The sequence below is a fragment of the Dermochelys coriacea genome, chromosome 3, assembly GCF_009764565.3.
Source record: "Dermochelys coriacea isolate rDerCor1 chromosome 3, rDerCor1.pri.v4, whole genome shotgun sequence".
NCBI classification, from domain to species: domain Eukaryota; kingdom Metazoa; phylum Chordata; order Testudines; family Dermochelyidae; genus Dermochelys; species Dermochelys coriacea.
The window spans coordinates 202,661,129-202,679,330 of record NC_050070.1 but is presented as its reverse complement, the minus strand read 5'-3'; the positions used below and the strand labels follow the sequence as shown (position 1 = coordinate 202,679,330).

General features: G+C 42.9%; 1 protein-coding gene across 4 annotated transcripts in view; it reads left to right on the top strand.

Annotated features, from left to right (window-relative positions):
* The first annotated feature begins 5,138 nt into the window (after window positions 1-5,138).
* Window positions 5,139-18,202, top strand: part of PLCB1 (phospholipase C beta 1) — a 657,432-nt gene continuing 644,368 nt past the window's right edge. For 3 of the 4 annotated variants that reach the window (XM_038396759.2, XM_038396758.2, XM_043512118.1), the window contains exon 1: window positions 5,139-5,491. The gene's annotated coding sequence lies outside the window, so the exon portion shown is untranslated. The remainder of the gene's footprint in view (window positions 5,492-18,202) is intronic. The other variant, XM_038396761.2, reaches the window with a different exon arrangement.

The following is an 18,202-nucleotide window of genomic DNA, read 5'->3' as shown; positions in this document are numbered from 1 at the left end:
ATATTCTCCTAGGATTTTTAAAGATGTTGCATGACACGTTATGAAGAAATACATTGTTTTTTAAAAAATTCTATTGACGGGAATAGATGTTTGTGGCAGATTGCTCTTTTAGTTTTCCCTTTCCTCCCCTCCTTCTAATTTTTCCTTTGTGCAGCTGCTGCTGTTGCCAGGCTGTCTTTGTTGCTATGGTGTTGTTTTGTGTGCCAGAATTTTATATTCACTCTTGAGTCACCTGATAACTTAAATGGCACAGCCACTCTGTCTGCTCACTCCTATAAAGATAAAGGATATATCAGACCTCACCCATTGGATCTTATTTATGCATGACATCTAGTGAGTTGATCAAATTAAACATAAATATATTCCACCATGTACTGTTCTTGGGTGCATATAATTATTCATTTAGCAGGTGTGGATTTTTTTATTCTGAGGGATTGACTGAAAAAAGATCTCATGGGGATTTTTACCTTTACTAGGTTTATTTTTCACAAGACAGTCATCTGTGAGAGGGTTTCACTACACATTGCAGTAAACATTGATAAGATTTGGATCCTACTCATGAAATTACTAGACTATTTTCTTGGCATTACTTTATTTTTATTAGGAGATTTAGGGCCAAATTTTGCAAGTTGTCCTACTGAAGCCAGTGAGTCTACATGTATTAATAAGGAAAACATACTTTGCCCCAATTCACAATGTAATTAAGATAATGCCATTTTTTATTTTTATTTCTTTCATGAATTTGTCTTTCACTTTTGATCTGCAAACACTTATGTGCATGGTTAGAGTTAAGCATGTGAATAGACCCATTGATTTCTGTGTGTGTGTGTATAAGACTAAGGCCATAACTTGTTTCTTTACAGAGAGTTTAACCAGAATAAATCATTTAAAATTCTGATACACTCAGAATAACATCTCTGGTTGATATTTTGCATTTATTTTTTCTGAAATCAGGATAAAGGAACTGTATTTTTCACATATTTTCCTTATCACTTTATGGCATAGTCATCCAATATATTTCTTATAGCTTTATTTAATCTTACTTAGAACAATGCCATCTGTTATTTAAATCATTTCTGACTCCCCTATCTGTATTTGTCTACTTACATATGCATATGTGAATCTAACACACACTGTACATTGAATTCTCTCTCTGTAAATTACATATATGTACACGTGCATACACAATATAAACATATAGTGTGCATTTAATATATCTGTTCACTATTTATGTTAATACACCAGTAAGGGTGAGATTTTGAATGCACAAACATCGAGACATTCAAAAGCGAGCTCCCGCAACTTGGGACATAGCATTTTAGATGGCCCTGGCTCTCAATCCCAAACACTGCCCCTCTTAAGTTGGTGGTGGAAGTGTTCCTGGTGAAGACGCGCACTACCAACAGAAGAAGGGTGATGTGGACATGAACCACTGCAGTAATTACCGCAGTGGCTGTAAATCAAACTAACATAGGTCAACTTCAGTTTATAGTGCAGACATGCGATAGACTTTGGAGCCGCGGTATGTCAGGTTCTTATTTTCCCTGAACTGCTCCAACCCGCTAGTGATATCCCTCCTTCCTGCTGACCCCAGCCTTCTCCCAGAACCTTAACTTTAGCCTTTGTGGCTATAAAAGCCTGACTTTAATTGTGCATTTTTATTTTATTTGCAACATGCATTGTCTATTTAGGGCCAGATCCTCAGCGGGTGTAAATTGTCAGTGGAGTGACACAACCTGATGATTGGGGATTAAATCCTGGTCCCACTGAAGTCAATGGCAAAACTCCCATTGACTTCAGTGGATCCCAGGATCTCATCCTGGGTCCACAGTATCAAAGAAGAAAGACACATGCTAACGTTACTAATGTTCATATACTTATTTAATGCCATCTCCTCACTCACCTCTTTTAAGAATTAGTTATTGAAATAACACGCTATATTTTCCTTTGTTCCTCTTATTTAGGTGCAAAATTCATTACCAAAATTTATTATATGTGCTATTATAAGGCATATTTCAGTGAGGCCAAATTCTATTATCGGGCACATCTCATATATAAGTGACTTCACTGAAGAAGCTTGTGGTTGAAATATGTGTGGGTGAGTAGCCAGGTATATGCTGTATGTGCACCTCTTATTAGACTTTAAGATTTATAAAGCATCTCCAAAATGGAGCATGAGGATGGAATAGTGGAGAAACAGGTGTTTTTTAGCACAGTGAATCAGAAGCGTCTGTCCTGATGCTGGATTTAGTAAAGGCTAGCTTAGGTGAATCGGTTCTTTTCTCTCTTGTTGAGAAAAAGGGACACAGAAGTCTCTCATGTATAGCCAATAAGCAGATGGAAGAACCAAGATGGGTATTCATTACCCTGCACGGAGATCCACACACAATGAAACTCATTCAAGGGTGTCTTCCCTACAGGTGAATTCAGTAGCTTGCTAGGAATGTGAGAGTTTAAGTGATCATGGATGATCATTCTACTACTCCCACTCTCATCTACCTGTTTTTTCCAATGCAAACTCTTCATAAATCACACCCTATATGCTTGGATGAAAAGGCAATCCTGACAACTGTCACCCAGATTCTGTTCTCAGCTACCCCGGCATAAATGGAGCTGTTCTGCTTTACGCTGGTGCATTTGAAAACCGAATTTGGCATCGTCTCTCCTAAATCATGGCAAATCAACAGAAATTAAAGCACTGCAGTGAGTGGGCAGACTTTCATCCTGACTAATGTGACATTCGTTCATGCATGCAAGCTTGATAAGAATAAAAAATACATCAGACAGGTTCATGGGTAGTGGAACACTGATTATTGTCTGCATGGACTATCACAAAGGGCCAGATTCAACTCCCATTGAAGGCAATGGAAAGTATCCCATTGAAGGCAATGAAAGTTGGAGCAAGCCCAATACATTTTAATAACCCTGGAACTAACAATAACAGACAAATGAGTAAATTGTAACATTCTTGGAACTTATTTTTAAAACGTCTCTAAAAACTTATACCTACACCAAATGAATTATTTGTAATAACAATCCTCAACCCCAAAACTTACTTTCCTCAAAGGCTGTTCCTTCTGCATAATTTGCATTGGCCAAGTTAGAACAAGTTTGACCAGCTGCCTTTAAATCTTAAGGTTCAACCAGAAACCTCTGCTGGGAAATCCGAACTCTTATGTGCTGCGTCATCTGACACTGTATCTCTGCACTGACTCTTCAACAGGCAGAAGGTCACTGCTAGAGCATGTTTGATTTTGTTCTTCAAAAACCTTTTTCTTAAAAACCTTGGTTTTAGGATGTCACTCGAATGTTAGTGCACATTCTGTGTTTAAATGAATCGAGAAAAGGATACCTAAAATGGAATTAAGGTCAGAGGTCTTTATTCCAAGAAAACCTCTCAGTATGGATGATTAGTTGGGGATGATTAGTATTGGATGATTTAGTTGGCGATTGGTCTTGCTTTGAGCAGAGGGTTGGACGAGGTGACCTCCTGAGGTCCCTTCCAATCCTGAAACTCTATGAAGAGAACATAAAACTTTCTAAAACCCGTTTCTTATACACTTTTGTGGCTCACCAGAGACCAGTGCTATGAGATTATAACTAGAGCCCAAAAAGAGTTGATGATTTTAGGTGTTGTCTTTACCCTTTCTTCACCTCATTTGTCAATTTCCAGACTAATGAATTTTTTCCCCCTTTGTCTGAACAGCACCCCAATAACATTTTCCAGACTTATCCCCAACTTTCTCTGCACTTTATTCTCTCTGAAGAGGTATTTGTAAACCGCTAATAACCCTACCTATCACACTGTACCTAAATAGCAAGTGTGATACAACTTTTACCCCTGGGTCTTGCAAACCCAGTGTTCTCACACCATCTGTTACAGTAAGTTAGGGAATAAGAGAAATGCTTAATTATTACAATAATAATACTCCCTAGCTCTTATACAGCACTTCTCAGCCATAGGGCTCAAAGTGCTCTACACAGCAAATCAGTATCATTATCCCCATTGCACAATGGGGAAACTGAGGCAGAAGGCTGTGCAATGACTTGCCCAAAGTTGCGCAGCCAGCCAATGGCAGAGCGGGAAATAGAGCCTGTGTCTATGGATGGTGTTCTTTATTGGTAGGGTGGGCTACGTTTCAAGGAAATAAAGGACAGGTGTAGGAAAGTCAGGGACATAATTTTTTTCCCATATGTTTAACTGATGATATAAAGCAGCGGTTCACAAACTGTGGGTCGAGACCCCAAAGTGGGTCATGACCCAGTTTTAAGGGGTTCGCCAGGGCTGGTGTTAGACTTGCTAGGGCCCGGGGCTGAAGCCCGAGCCTAAGCCCTACCGCCTGGGGCTGAAGACTGAGGGCTTCAGCCCTGGGCGGCAGGGCTCAGGTTACAGGCCCCCCAACCGGGGATGAAGCCCTTGGGCTTTGGCTCTGATCCACTGGGGCAGTGAGGTTCGGGCTTTAAAAAACAAATAACCGACCCCGGCATTTGTACCAGACTAGTATTTTTCCCATCATTGCTGGCTGCCATGTGGGCTGTCTCCTGTATGTCATGCGCTCCTGGGGACACTCGTCACCGGTCCCTGGGCAGGAGGGACGGGTGTCACCCTCGCTATAAGACTCCTGGGTGGAATATTGCCTCTGCTTGCAGGCCAAGGGGCGTTCTGCCGCGTGGGGCCAGGATTTCCCCCTTCCTGCTGAGCAGAGAAAGCCTTTGTCACCTGTTCTGCAGGTGGGCCCTGCCCCCCCAGCTGACTGCTGGGAAAGGGCCATGAAATACTGGGGACGATTGGAGCCGGGGGGGGGGGAGGGGGCGGAGAGGGGAAAAGCTGCAGCTGTGCTAACCCCTCTCTCCCCATATAGAGCCAGAGCTGGCCTGCCCCAACTTCGCCTTGCCTGGGGGTTGCAAAGCCCGTCTCCCGCCCCCCAGCTCCGCGCGCGCCACTCTGTCTCCTCCCCCCCCCCTCCCCCTCCCCCTCCCCACCGCGGCAGCGGCCTCCTTGTGCCGGTAGGTGGCGCTGCCGCCCCGCGGGCCGGCCGGTGACCCAGCGCGGAGGAAAGTTGGGGGCCGAGTCAGCTGGGGAGGGGGGAGGAGGGAGGAAGCGGGGGGGGGGGGGGAGGGCAGCGCGCTCGCGCCGGGCGCGCGTGTATATAGGATGTGCCGCCGCTGCATGGCTCTGTCCGCCGGCGGCCGCGCCAGCTGCCTGCTCGCCGCCCCTGCGCGCCGGTGACTCCCTCGCCCGGCTTCTCCCCGCCGCCGCCGCCGCTGCTGCTGCTGCTGCAGCCCAGGCTCCTGCCCCCCTCCCCTCACCCCGTGCTTCCTCCTCCTCCTCCTCCTCCTCCCCCCCGCGTACCGGGGCTGCCCTCCTGCGGGCAGCCTCCATGCGCTGCCCATGGCCGGGGCACAGCCAGGCGTCCACGCGCTGCAGCTCAAACCCGTCTGCGTCTCCGACCTCCTGAAGAAAGGCACCAAATTTGTCAAGTGGGACGATGTAAGTCGGATCTTCCCCCCCCCCCCCCCGCCCGCCCCTCCCTTTCCAGGACAAGGTGTGTCCTCGCCCCCCACGCGCGTCCTCCCAGGGCTGCCCCTCGGGCGGCGGGATGGGGCAAGGCGACGTGCCGCGCGGCTCGATCCCCGGCTCCGAGCTCCGCCCGCCGCGCACCGCCCGGGGATGGGGATGGATGGGGGGGGGGGAGACGGGGCAGCCTCCCCTCGGTTCACACCTGTTGTGTGCTGGGTCGGGGGGCGGGGGGGGGGGCCCGCCTCCTTGCCGGGTGTTGCATTGCATCTTGGGGCGGGCTACGAGGCTTATTCCTCCAGAAAAGAGCAACCCCGCCTTTGGGTGCAGGGGGTTTGGGGCCGGTGCGTGGTGTTGCCGCCCCGTGCATGGATTTGTTTCCAGAGCGTAGGGCGAACGTGTGGTCCAGGAATCCACACAGGTGCCGGCACATATTATACCAGCTGGAGGATGAGTCTGGGAGGAAAAGACAGTTTAAAGCGGAGGGGGAGCAGCTGGACAGGGCGGATTTATTCCGTGAACTGTTGTCCCTGTTCCTTTTAGCATACCCTCTGCGTTAGGGGGTGCACCCTCGCATATATTATTTATTGTAACCCTTTGCCATCTACATTGTCCCTTGACTACTAAAACTTTTCTGAACTTACTTGGTCTCCCGGGCCTCTATCTGTTCTTTCCATTTCACTTCATTCGCTGTTCTCTTTCCCCGCTCCTGTGTCTCTTGGTTATGTTGTATTCCATCTAATTCACCCTCTATTCCCCTATATTGATAGATATGGCAATTTAAAGTGTGTTCTCTTTGCTTTTGTCCCCTTCCTCTTTCTTTCCCGGTGCTCGCTCGCTCTCTTCATAATAAGAAAAGGAGGACTTGTGGCACCTTAGAGACTAACAAATTTATTAGAGCATAAGCTTTCGTGAGCTACAGCTCACTTCATCGGATGCATGAAGTGAGCTGTAGCTCACGAAAGCTTATGCTCTAATAAATTTGTTAGTCCCTAAGGTGCCACAAGTCCTCCTTTTCTTTTTGCGAATACAGACTAACACGGCTGCTACTCTGAAACATCTCTTCATAATGACTACTTTCTCAGCCTTTTGCCGTTTTCGCCAGTCTTCTTCATTCCCACTCTCTTTATGAACTCCTCCCCTTCCACCTTGTGACCTGAAATAGGCTGAAAGCGTGTCTCTTTCACTAACAGAAGTTGGTCCAATAAAAACTTCTACCTCATCCAGCTTGCTTCTCCACCCTCTGTCACACGACCTATGCATACACACTCTTGCATCCCCTAAATGAAGAACATCACAGGTCCCCGTTCACCTTTCTTCCTCGGCAAACATCTCTCACAATCCTTGACTCCTCCCAAAATCTACATGCATTCAAGCCTCCCAACAAGACCCCCTCTCTCATACACGCACTTCTTCTCTGATTCCCCCAAAGCTCTTGTGCATTCTTGTTTCTGCAACGCAAAACGCATGCACACCCCTTCAATACAAAATCACACACACAAGCAGCGTCCCTTCCTGAAACATCCAGTACTACTTTTGTCTCTTCATCTCAGCATTGCTACATAGTGTGGGAAGGGGTAGGTCTATGCTGCCCCCTGAACGGTAGCCAATTAGCAGTTGGGACTTCTTTTTCTCCCTATAGGCTGTGCCAGGGACTTCTTCAGAGACCTGGTGGATAGCATTCTCCTCCCCCGCATTGGGCCACCAGTTATGAGTGGGGAGGATATAGCACTGGGTGGAAGGAAACAGAGGGGGCAGGTTCCTCATGAATCCCATCCCTCCGTGGTTGCATCAGTGGTAAAACATCAAGGGTTCCTGCCCACCACACACAGCTAGAGAAATGGACACCCCACCAGGGTTGGTGCTGAAGTATGCACGGAGGCAGCATTGTGAGGAAAGTATATGGACTGAGCATAAAGGAGAAGACCGACTTGCTGTACAGATTGAATTTTGGCAAGAGTTGTTGAGAAGAACTAGTTTTCGAGATCTCCGTTTATACTAGCTCAGCTCAGAAAAAAAAATCATCTTGCTGTAAAGTTGAGTTCTCTAGAGACATGCACAGTAACAGCTAGTGGGACAGCAGAGAGAGAGTGCCGTTCACCGCTCCCGTTCCGTTGCACGGTATCACGTTACCATTGCTCTCAACCTGTCAAGAGACTAAAGGTGTGATCCTGACCTTCATAAATGTGTGACAAATGCTTGCAGTGAGGAATGCAACACCAAAAAATTAGGAGGGAAGTCTTGAAGCAATGGGGATTTACTTATTAAGGGATTCCTAGAAGCTGAGGTTCATGACTGTGCCAGTAATTTACAGTTATAAACAGTGAGATAACACCAGGGTCACATAGTGCCTGAGGTAGATCTGGATCTAAAATGAATGATTCACTTGCTATTCAGGTTGAGTCGACACCTGTGAGTTCTCACTGATCAGATTTGCCATATTGTAGATCACAGCGCAGTCTCGGTCTTAGTGCTGTGATATATATTTTTTGGTAAGCAATCTTGCCAGCAAATTCATAAACCACATATATGCTGAAGGCAAATTAACAGTGATTTATACTCTCCAGGTGAAGAATCCAAGGAGTTATCAAACATGGATTATGTGTTTTGCCTATTTTTCATGGCCCTCGAATGTATAACTGTGACAAGAACAGGTTTCAGAGTAGCAGCCGTGTTAGTCTGTATTTGCAAAAAGAAAAGGAGTACTTGTGGCACCTTAGAGACTAACAAATTTATTAGAGCAGATGCATCCGATGAAGTGAGCTGTAGCTCACGAAAGCTTATGCTCTAATAAATTTGTTAGTCTCTAAGGTGCCACAAGTACTCCTTTTCTTGTGACAAGAACACAATTCTTCGCAATATCTCGCGGACATTGTTACCTTGAAAGATGGGGCTAAATTGTCTGCAGATAAAACTAGCTGATGGAGTTAAGTCTGCAGAGAATTTGGTCCTTCGTTTTTATTTGTGAAGGCTATTACTGCACCGTTATTCAGAAGTGTGTATAGGTGAAGAGATGCACTCTGTGAAAATGGAGTCTTCCTGTATAAATGACTTACAGGATGTTTTTATTTAATTATAACTATATATTAATATTGTATAGACTAAATGAAACCACCCACAATATTAAGCATGAAGGTTGTTAGCAAAAATTGACAAAGGATATAAATCCTAAATCAAGATTAATTGTTATAGATTCCCTGTTATATCTGGCACATATGAGCCTCCCAATCCTGCAACCTCAAACACAAGAATAGATCCTCATGCCCTGCCCCATTCTTTATTGGTGGGCTCTCTGAGTGAGGAGGGTTCTCTGGAACATATATGAATGTAGAAATGGGACTGAGATTATCTGGCACTGAGACACCTGCCATGGGCATAACACTGTGAAATAGTTTTGAGCCTTAACTCTCTTTTGATTTATTTAATTGCAATTTACTTAGTGTGTGCGAGAGGTTTATTTCTTTAATATTTTTTTACCCACAATGCCTCATTCCAGCAATGGAATCACCCCAGGAAAAAATATTTTAGTGGAAGTGAACCTACTTTGGCACTCTGTAGTATGGGACATTTCATACCTTAAGTTGTCACTAGACATACATTTGCATCTGCTACTGAGCCAATCAACAGAGACTTTGGAGTCTTTGCCATCTAGCCTGTTTGCCTGTATTCAGAGAAGAGTTTTTTTGTTTTTTGTTTTTAAATGAGCATCATTGACCTGAGGCTTTATGGTCTAAAGTGTGAAAATGTGTATATAGGAGCTCCTCTGTGAAACAATAAGCCATAATAATGATGATACATAATATGTTAAAGAACTTACCACGACAATAAAACCTAACAGACCATTACAACTACTTTGGATCCATTGTGTAAACATCATGGATGTGCAGAGAAGTTAAGCTCATGCACTAAGGTTCCTTATGAAATATTTGTTGGGTGGAGGCAGGGGAGAATAATTCCCACAATCCGCTTTTGTAGGAGGAGATTTTAAAAGGTGCTTAAGGGGTTTAGGAGCACAAGCCCCTTTGACTATCAATGGGATGTGTGCTCCTCAATACCTTAGGTGCTTTTGAAAATATCTTACTAAACAAATAATTAGCTATTTCTGTCTCTTACCCCCTTCCTCCTCCCATACATGAATACCGGTCCTGTTTGTAGGCAGAGCCAAATTCCCACTGAAGTCACAAGTTGACAGAACTTGGTCCTGGAATTTAAGTTTGTGTTGTTTTGGCCTCCCCAAAACACCTGAAAATGACTTTTTTCATGTTTGGTACAACCCTAGAAATCTGATTTGGAAAAACTTTAATCCACTCCTCTGTCAAGACAGCATTATCCCCTACCTATGCTTTCCCACACAGCACATTTTCCGTGTGTTTTATTTCTTTAATAGAAAAATGATCATAGTGACTTCTTTTCACATCTCATAAAACAAAGGCTCTTCCTCAGCAAAACCTTGTGACTTGTACCAAGTTTCAGCTCTGAGCAAAATTTTCCAGATGAGTTATAAGCCACTGAAAATAGCTTTCTGCAAATGGGAGTGCTGAAAGGATTTTACCCAGAGTAGCACTTAGTGGCTATAACACAGTCACAGAAAACGTTGGATGAAGAGTAAAGCAATAGCTCTTAAAGAATTAATTTAGTACTTCTTTGAATGATGCTGGGGTGAGATGCTGGCAGAAGCAGTAGTAATGTAGACTTTTAAACTGACCCACCAGTGTGCTTGAAACCTGGCCTGGAGCAGCCATTCCTAGGTGTTAGAGAGCGAATTGCCCTCTGATATCCATCTAGTAACTTTGCTGAGACCACTAAGAAGTGCAACATGTGTGATCCAGAGTAGCAGCCGTGTTAGTCTGTATTCACAAAAAAGAAAAGGAGTACTTGTGGCACCTTAGAGACTAACAAATTTATTTGAGCATAAGCTTTCGTGAGCTACAGCTCACTTCATCGGATGCATAACATGTGTGATGTGGACCCTCATCTACTCATAACTGCAAATAGGTCACCTATACGCCTTATATAGGGCCTGATCCAATGTCTGTGTGAAGTGCATAGGTGATCTCAATTGAAAGACTCTCGTTGACTTCATTGGACTGTGCTCTGAGCAGTAATAATCTTCTGTCAATTTAGACTGTTTAAATTGGTGCAATCTACACAATCGTAAAGGCTGGAAATTCCATATGTTCTGTGTTCTCCATTTAAAATCTTATTTAAATAAAAGAGAATATACCTCTATCCTACAAGACAAGTGAAGTTCTCATACAACAGGATTACAGGTGACTATAATATCCCCATAGCCATCTGCTTCCCCATTGAAGAATTTTTTGGCTTGAGACTCCTTATGGGGGGCCTGATTGTCAGAATGGGCTGAGCACCTTGCCCTCCGAAATTGGGATCCTTTAAGCTGTCTCAAGTTAGGCTTCCAAAAATCAAGATGAGCAGAATCACTGGTCAGTGACAATCTTAGCTTTTCGTAGCAGGGAAAGAAGTCTGGGTTGTTCAAGCATTGGTTTGACTGCCAGTGCTGTAGACATGCTGGTGTCCCTCGTTCCCAGTATTTGACAGTTTCCCATTGTTTGACAGGAAGAGGAGATTTACAAACTGAATTTACTCTGGCCACTTGACAGTAAATCAAACCCAACATTTTAATAATTCTTACTTGGAGAGTTTTAAAGCAATCTTCAAAAGAACTGCGTTCACTGAAAAGTGACGTTGTAAGGCTTTCCAAAGTCCACTTTGTTTAGGGATAGTGCAGGGGGTGGGGCCTGATAACGGCAGATATATTACCAGCTGGGCAAGTTAAAGAAACCATAGTATAAAGGAGTTTTTCTCATGGGGTTGGTGGAGGTAGAGCTCTGTCCTGGCTTTGTGTGCATAGTTGCTGGAACTAGGGGAGCTGGAGGTGCGGCAGCACCCCCTGGCTTGAAGTGGTTTCCATTATATACGGGGCTTACAGTTTGGTTCAATGGCTCTCAGCACTACCACTATATACAAATTGCTGATTGTGTGTAATGGTTTCCTCTGTGTGGCCCCAGCGGGAACAGGACAGACATTGCCGAGGTAGCACCAGCCCCAGAGCTAGGACACCGTTTAACTGGTATTGTCTAGTGGCAGTAATTGGCATGCCAAGGCAGGTTAATGGAATGGTATATGTTAAAAAGTGTATTTGTTTTCAATTCTCACTTAAAGAGTTTCTTATCTTCCCTAGTGATAATATGTACTTTACATAAAGGCTTTGACTGGGTCTTTGCTGCTTATGCTATTTACTTTCACTTTCAAGTGTAGTCTACCAATAAATAATGGAGAGGTTATATTTACTGGGAATGCTGCCTAAATTAGGCGACTTTCTGGCCATAAAACTGGAACCCAGTTTGAACCAAAAATGTAGTTATCAGAATTGAACCGTTGCACGCGCAGCAGCATCCAGTGGCTAGGGCACCAGGTGGGAAGTCAGGAGCCCTGGGGCAAGGTAGTCCAGGGTGACTAGTGAATTCTGAGCGCCCAAATTGAGATACTTTAAAGGAGTCTTATTTTTAGGAAGGGCTGAGCACTCACCTTTGAAAATGAGGTTCTTCCGTTTGTCTCATGTTGACACGCTGCTCACTCTTAAAAATCTTGGCCCTGGGCTCTGCCATTTGATTTGTTTTATGACTATGGGCAAGTCACGTAACCACTCTCTGCCTCCACACCCTCCTCTGTAAAATGGGGTAAATATCATTATCCTATCTACTCATCACAGTAGCGCCTGAGCCCCTCAAAACCACTAATGGATTTTATCCTCACAATACCCATGGGAGGTAGGGAAACGTTATTCCCACTTTACAGGTAGGGAACAGAGGTGCAGACAAACTAAGTGACCTGCCCACACCCACCCAGGAAGTTCATAGTGAAGTCAGGAATTGAACCCAGAGTTCTGCAGTAGACTTCATAAGGACCCATCTGCTAGACCAGTGATTCTCAACTAGGGGTATGTGTATCCCTGGAGATACGCAGAGGTCTTCCAAGGGGTACATCAACTCATCTAGATTTTTGCCTAGTTTTACAATAGGCTACATAAAAAGCACTAGCGAAGTCAGTACAAACAAAAATTTTATACAGATGACTTGTTTATGCTGCTCTGTATACTATACACTGAAATGTAAGTTCAATATTTATATTGCAATTGATTTATTTTATAATTATATGGTAAAAATGAGAAAGGAAGCCATTTTTCAGTAATAGTATGCTGTAACACTTTTGTATTTTTATGTCTGATTTTGTAAGCAGCACTTTTTAAGTGAGATGTAACTTGCGGGTAGGCAAGACAAATCAAGACTCCTGGAGGGGGTACAGTAGTCTGGAAGGGTTGAGAGCCACTGTGCTATATTATCTTTACCCACATTTATAAAATGCTTTTGAACTTGGTGGGTGACTAGTGCAGTGTGATTTGATCTGGGAGAATTCATGGGCCTGTTTGTTTGTTTGGCGTCTTTTTCAGAAGATTATCAAGAACATTTGATGTGTATGTTATACTTTATAAACATCCAAATATGTACGTGTATCAAGTAGTATCAGTATGGATAAGTAGAAATAAATAAAACAAACAAACTAGTTGTGAATACTTGCCTGAAAATGTATTTCTCCCTTGAAGAAACTTTCAGATGTGGTTTAAATTATTGGCTGTCATATAGCTTGTTTTATTTTGGCATTTTTTTTATTCTGTCCAGATCAGTCATTACTGAATATTTCTGAGACCATCAGAAATGAACCAATGTTGGTCTGCTCTTAGATATATTCAGAGATTAGACTTTTTTTCTTTTTTTTAAAAAAAGAAGAAAAATGTACTCAACTGAACAACTCTTTGTTTTTCCAGCCGGTTTGGATTTGGAACTCTTTTGAGTCCAACATGTTCCATTTGTTTTTCTTTCATTATATTTAATCTGCAATGATCGGACCAAATATAATGAACAAAAATCAAGTAGGGAAGGATACACTGTTATCTAAACTAGTGGGAAAATGTAGTATAACAGTTCTCTTGCAACACAAAAAGATGATCAGATACTGAATTGAAAAAAAAACCATTTCAAATGTTCAATCAGCTAATATTTCATCACAGGATAAATTCTGATCCTATTGAACTCCATTGGATAGCATTTATTGGCACAGAGATTTGGCCCCAAGGTTATCTTGTAAAATGAGTAGACTCTTATCCCAAAAGGATATGAAAATGATTTTCAATTCCATATACAGCCTCTATTACCGTAATATCTGACCACCTCACAATCTCTTATTATATTTATTCTCACAACATCCGTGTAAGATAGGCAAGTTCTATTTTACCTTCTTTACAGATGGGGAACTGGGACACAGAGAGGCTAAGTGAATTGCCTATGGTCAAACAGGAAGTCTGAGATGGAGAAAGGACTTGAAGTGATGTCTCTGAAGTCACAAGCTAGTGCCCCAAGCATTGGATTATCCTTCAAACAGCTATGCCAAATAATGATGAAAGGACTGAAATCCTTATCTGTTTTAATCTGGTAAATAAAAGTTCTGTCAGTAGAATTTGATGTATCATTATCTTCATTGTGCAAAAATGCTTTCTAGTAGAGTGGAAAAAAATGGAGAAAAATCATGGCTATCAAAATGTGTCAGCCACCAAAAACTGGCTTTTTGTTAACTAAAACATTTCAAAATGGTCACTGGAAGTTTTCTATTTACTGAAACAAGATGGGTTATTTTTAAATGAAAAAACTTGTATAAAGGTTTTGATAACATTGACATTTTTATGCAATAAATTGCAGTTTAGAGAAAAAGGTTCTTATTTGATTGAAAAAAGTTCTAGTTAAAGAAGTTTTGACCTGCTCTACTTTCTACACAAAACTTTGCTTTTTAAGAAAAAAACCATTAAATAATTTTTTTGTTACTACAGTCAAACCACATTAAAAGACCATTAGTAAGGTTGCAAAATCAAGCAATCAAAAGCTAGAAAATGCCAGAATTAAGATTGCCTGTACAACTTAATTTGGTCCCTTGTATGTATGCATTATGATATAGTCTTTAATTACATAATCACATACTATATTTCCACAGGATTCCCGGCTCATTCATTGCACAGGATGGACGGTGCTGACTTACTCAATCTTATTAACAGTCCTCATTGTTCAGTGGATGGCTCCATGGCTTATTTACTGTATGCTATTCAAACCTTGCGCTGATGACACAATTATTAATTTCTTCATGGGCTTTTCTGTAGCATCCCTCACCATTGTTGAAGCACTCAGATACTACATCAATGAATTAATGTTCACAATGCCCCTATGTGCTCAGGGTATGTTGTTCCCATTTCAATCCCCATCCCCAACACTCCCCCGTCTCCCCCCACCCCCCGTTTAGTGGCATGACATGAAGGGCATGTCTACCCTTTGAGCTGGGTGGGTGATGCCAGACTCAAGGAGACATCCTTGTGTGAGCTCTCAGCTGGCTCGGACAAAGCTAGTGCACTAAAAACGGGGTAGCTGCGGCAGTGTGAGCAGCCCTGAGTACATACCTGCTGAGGACCGTAGGCATGTACTCAGGTCAGGAGCGAGAGAAGCGCCCTAAAAGTGGATGGGCCACCAGTGCCTGAACTGTGGCCCTGCGATGCCCCTTCCATGAGGTCCTGCCCCTGTGCCACTGCTTCCCTCCCCAAGACTCCGGTGCAAAAACAACGAGGAGTCCTTGTGGCACCTTTAGCCCACGAAAGCTTATGCCCAAATAAATGTGTTTAGTCTCTAAGGTGCCACAAGGACTCTGCTGTTTTTGCTGATACAGACTAACGTGGCTACCACTCTGAAACCTTCCTGGTACAGTATCCTAGGGCTTGTCTGTGTAGAAAACTTGTACCGCTTTTAACTATACTGTACTGGTATAGTTAAAGCAGTGCAACTCTAGTAGTTGTACTAGTAAAGTGCTTATACCACTGTCACTTATTCCTGTATGGGAAGGGGAGTTAATTATACTGGTATAAGGCGTCTTTATACTGCGCTAACTGCATCCACGCTAAGGATTATACTGGTATAACTATTTAAAAAAAAAAAAAAAAACCCACACCCAAAACTGTAACCCCTACAAACTCTGTATGTGGGCCCGGCTTTAGCTGAATTTGAGGGGCTTGTCTACATGAATGTTTAGTTTGTGGCAAGTTGAGGCATGAATTTACCCCGCACTAGTCTGCTGTACACTTTTGTCCTTGGGAATCCTGGAGACATGCATTAACAGTTCATTAAAGTGCATTTATCTAGTGCTCTTTACACTGGGAGGGCATCAGCAGGGGCCATACAGACAGAGCAGCAGGTCAGTGCGGAGTCCCACCCCAGCTTGCAATGAACACCCCAGCTTGCAATGAACTAAACATTCTTACAAAACTGCTGTAGGTGAAAACCAAAATATTGGGAGATTAAAGCCATGATCCTGCAGATTCTTAAACAGGTGCATAATTTTAGTCATCATCTCCTGTCTGCTGCCCTTGTGCTTAAAGCCATCCATCCACTTTTATAGCATTTCTCATAGGACGTGTCTCAACACAGAAGTTGCACCAGTAAAAGTTTTGGCAGAATGCATTCACGTTGGGTCGTTTGTGCCATTCAGCGTGTCACCACAGCATGGGGCAGTAGTGGCAAAGTGTGGAGGAGTGCAGGTAGACATCCCACTCTCTTTGATTGTGCCTCAGTAGCATAAAATCTCTTTACAAAAATGAAAAGTCACTTAGGTTTTTCAGGTTTCAGAGTAGCAGCCGTGTTAGTCTGTATTCGCAAAAAGAAAAGGAGTACTTGTGGCACCTAAGAGACTAACAAATTTATTTGAGCATAAGCTTTCGTGAGCTACAGCTCACTTCATCGGATGCATTTGGTGGAAAAAAACTTTTTTCCACCAAATGCATCCGATGAAGTGAGCTGTAGCTCACGAAAGCTTATGCTCTAATAAATTTGTTAAGGTGCCACAAGTACTCCTTTTCTTTTTAGGTTTTTCAGTACACTAAAAATTACAGTGACCTTTTTTATATACACAGGCCCGAATTTTCCAAAATAGGAGCCTAAAGTTATGCTTCTAAGGTGGGGGGGTAATTTTCAAGTCTCCTGAATGACTTACGGGCACAAGTCCCATTAACATCAAACTTTGATGGAGGCATGTAGCCTGGTTGATGCATTTCAGCTTTCTTGACTTCTGTGAATGCAGTATGTCAGGAGGTGGTTTTGGTTGCAAATACAGCACAGGGCTAGAAGAGTGTTTTAAGTGTGAAACTTCTTAGTGGAAAATATCTCTGTGCAAAATGTGAAATGAATACCAAGTTAGGAAACTACTTAAAGAAAATAGTCCAAAATGTCTGTTTGAGCAATTCAAGACTATAAAATTGGAAGAGAGTAAAGAACATGTAAATTAAAAAAAAATCTGTTTTAAATTAAAAATCAGGATTTTTTTTTAATCCCTCTGATGTTGTATATACTGGTCTATTAGATTGGGTCCATGCTGCTGCTGCTCTTTTTATTTCAGGAATTTGCAGAGGAACTCCATCAGAAGCCAGAGCTCTGCTTGGCAATAGTAGGCAGAGGGTGGTATTTGAAGCTGCTAACAATTTGTGGTCATTTGTGGCACGGACTTGTTGGCTAGACGTTGCAGATCTGCTGTGCCTTTCTCTGCTTTTTTTTTTTTTCCTTTTTTCTTTCTTTCTTCTCCACCCTCATTGTTTCTCTTCCCCATCTCACATCTTGATTGTATTCTCGGAACGTCTCCATGAATGTTTCAGCATGCCATGTATTGGTTGTTCTGTTTGTTTATTTAGAGCCAGATGTTCAAAAGATGTTCTAAATACGTGTTTGGCTTCCCAAAAGGGACACCTGTTGTTCTCAATGGGAGCTGCTGGGCTTTCAGTACCTTTTTGACAATCAGGTGCCTAAATGGGAGTTGAGCTCTTTAGAAATCTAGTCCTGAGAGACTGCTGAGAACAGCCTCTTCTGCTCACTTGTGTGAGGACACAGTCAACTGAGCCTCGTCTTTCCTTCTGTTGCTTTATTCTCTCTCTTTTCTTTTGTGTGTTGGATTCAACTGGGGTGGGATAGAATTGAGTTTGCCCCCCTCCCTCTTTGTTTATCCTTAGGTGTTTTTCCTTTGTAGGGGTGTCTTGTTTACCTGGATGGACAAGAATTATATTTCATACACTCATAAAGTGCTTTTGTGTCTCCTCGGTTTTGTAGTCTGTGTAGGTGCGGATGGAAAACCGCTCCATTTGGGGAAGTTGGGAAGTGGGTCAGTTATGTGGGGGAGAAAACTGAATGAATGGGTTTGAAGATACTCCTTAGGATGACTTGTAGCAGTGCGTGGTGCAAAAATATCTTATTTGTAAATATAATACAGCATTTGTGTATGAAATATTTATCTTCTAAGTCAGACAGTTAGTATTTGGAACCATGGGGTTGACCAGACTTCTGATGCACTGGTTTAGGTTCTTCATTTTCTTATGTGTAAATATATAGGGAGTTTTCTTGGGTTTTTTTGATTGATTTCCCCTTCCCAAATAAAAAGCTACCTGTGGGTCCATAGTCCCAAAGACTGAGTGCTTGTGAGTGGGGAAGAGAATCCTGCAAAGGTGAGCAGAGAAGTTTTATTTCTGTTTCCCAGATCCAGAAATAGGAGTATGGCTCTGGATGAGAGCTTGATACAGTTTTTATTTTAGAA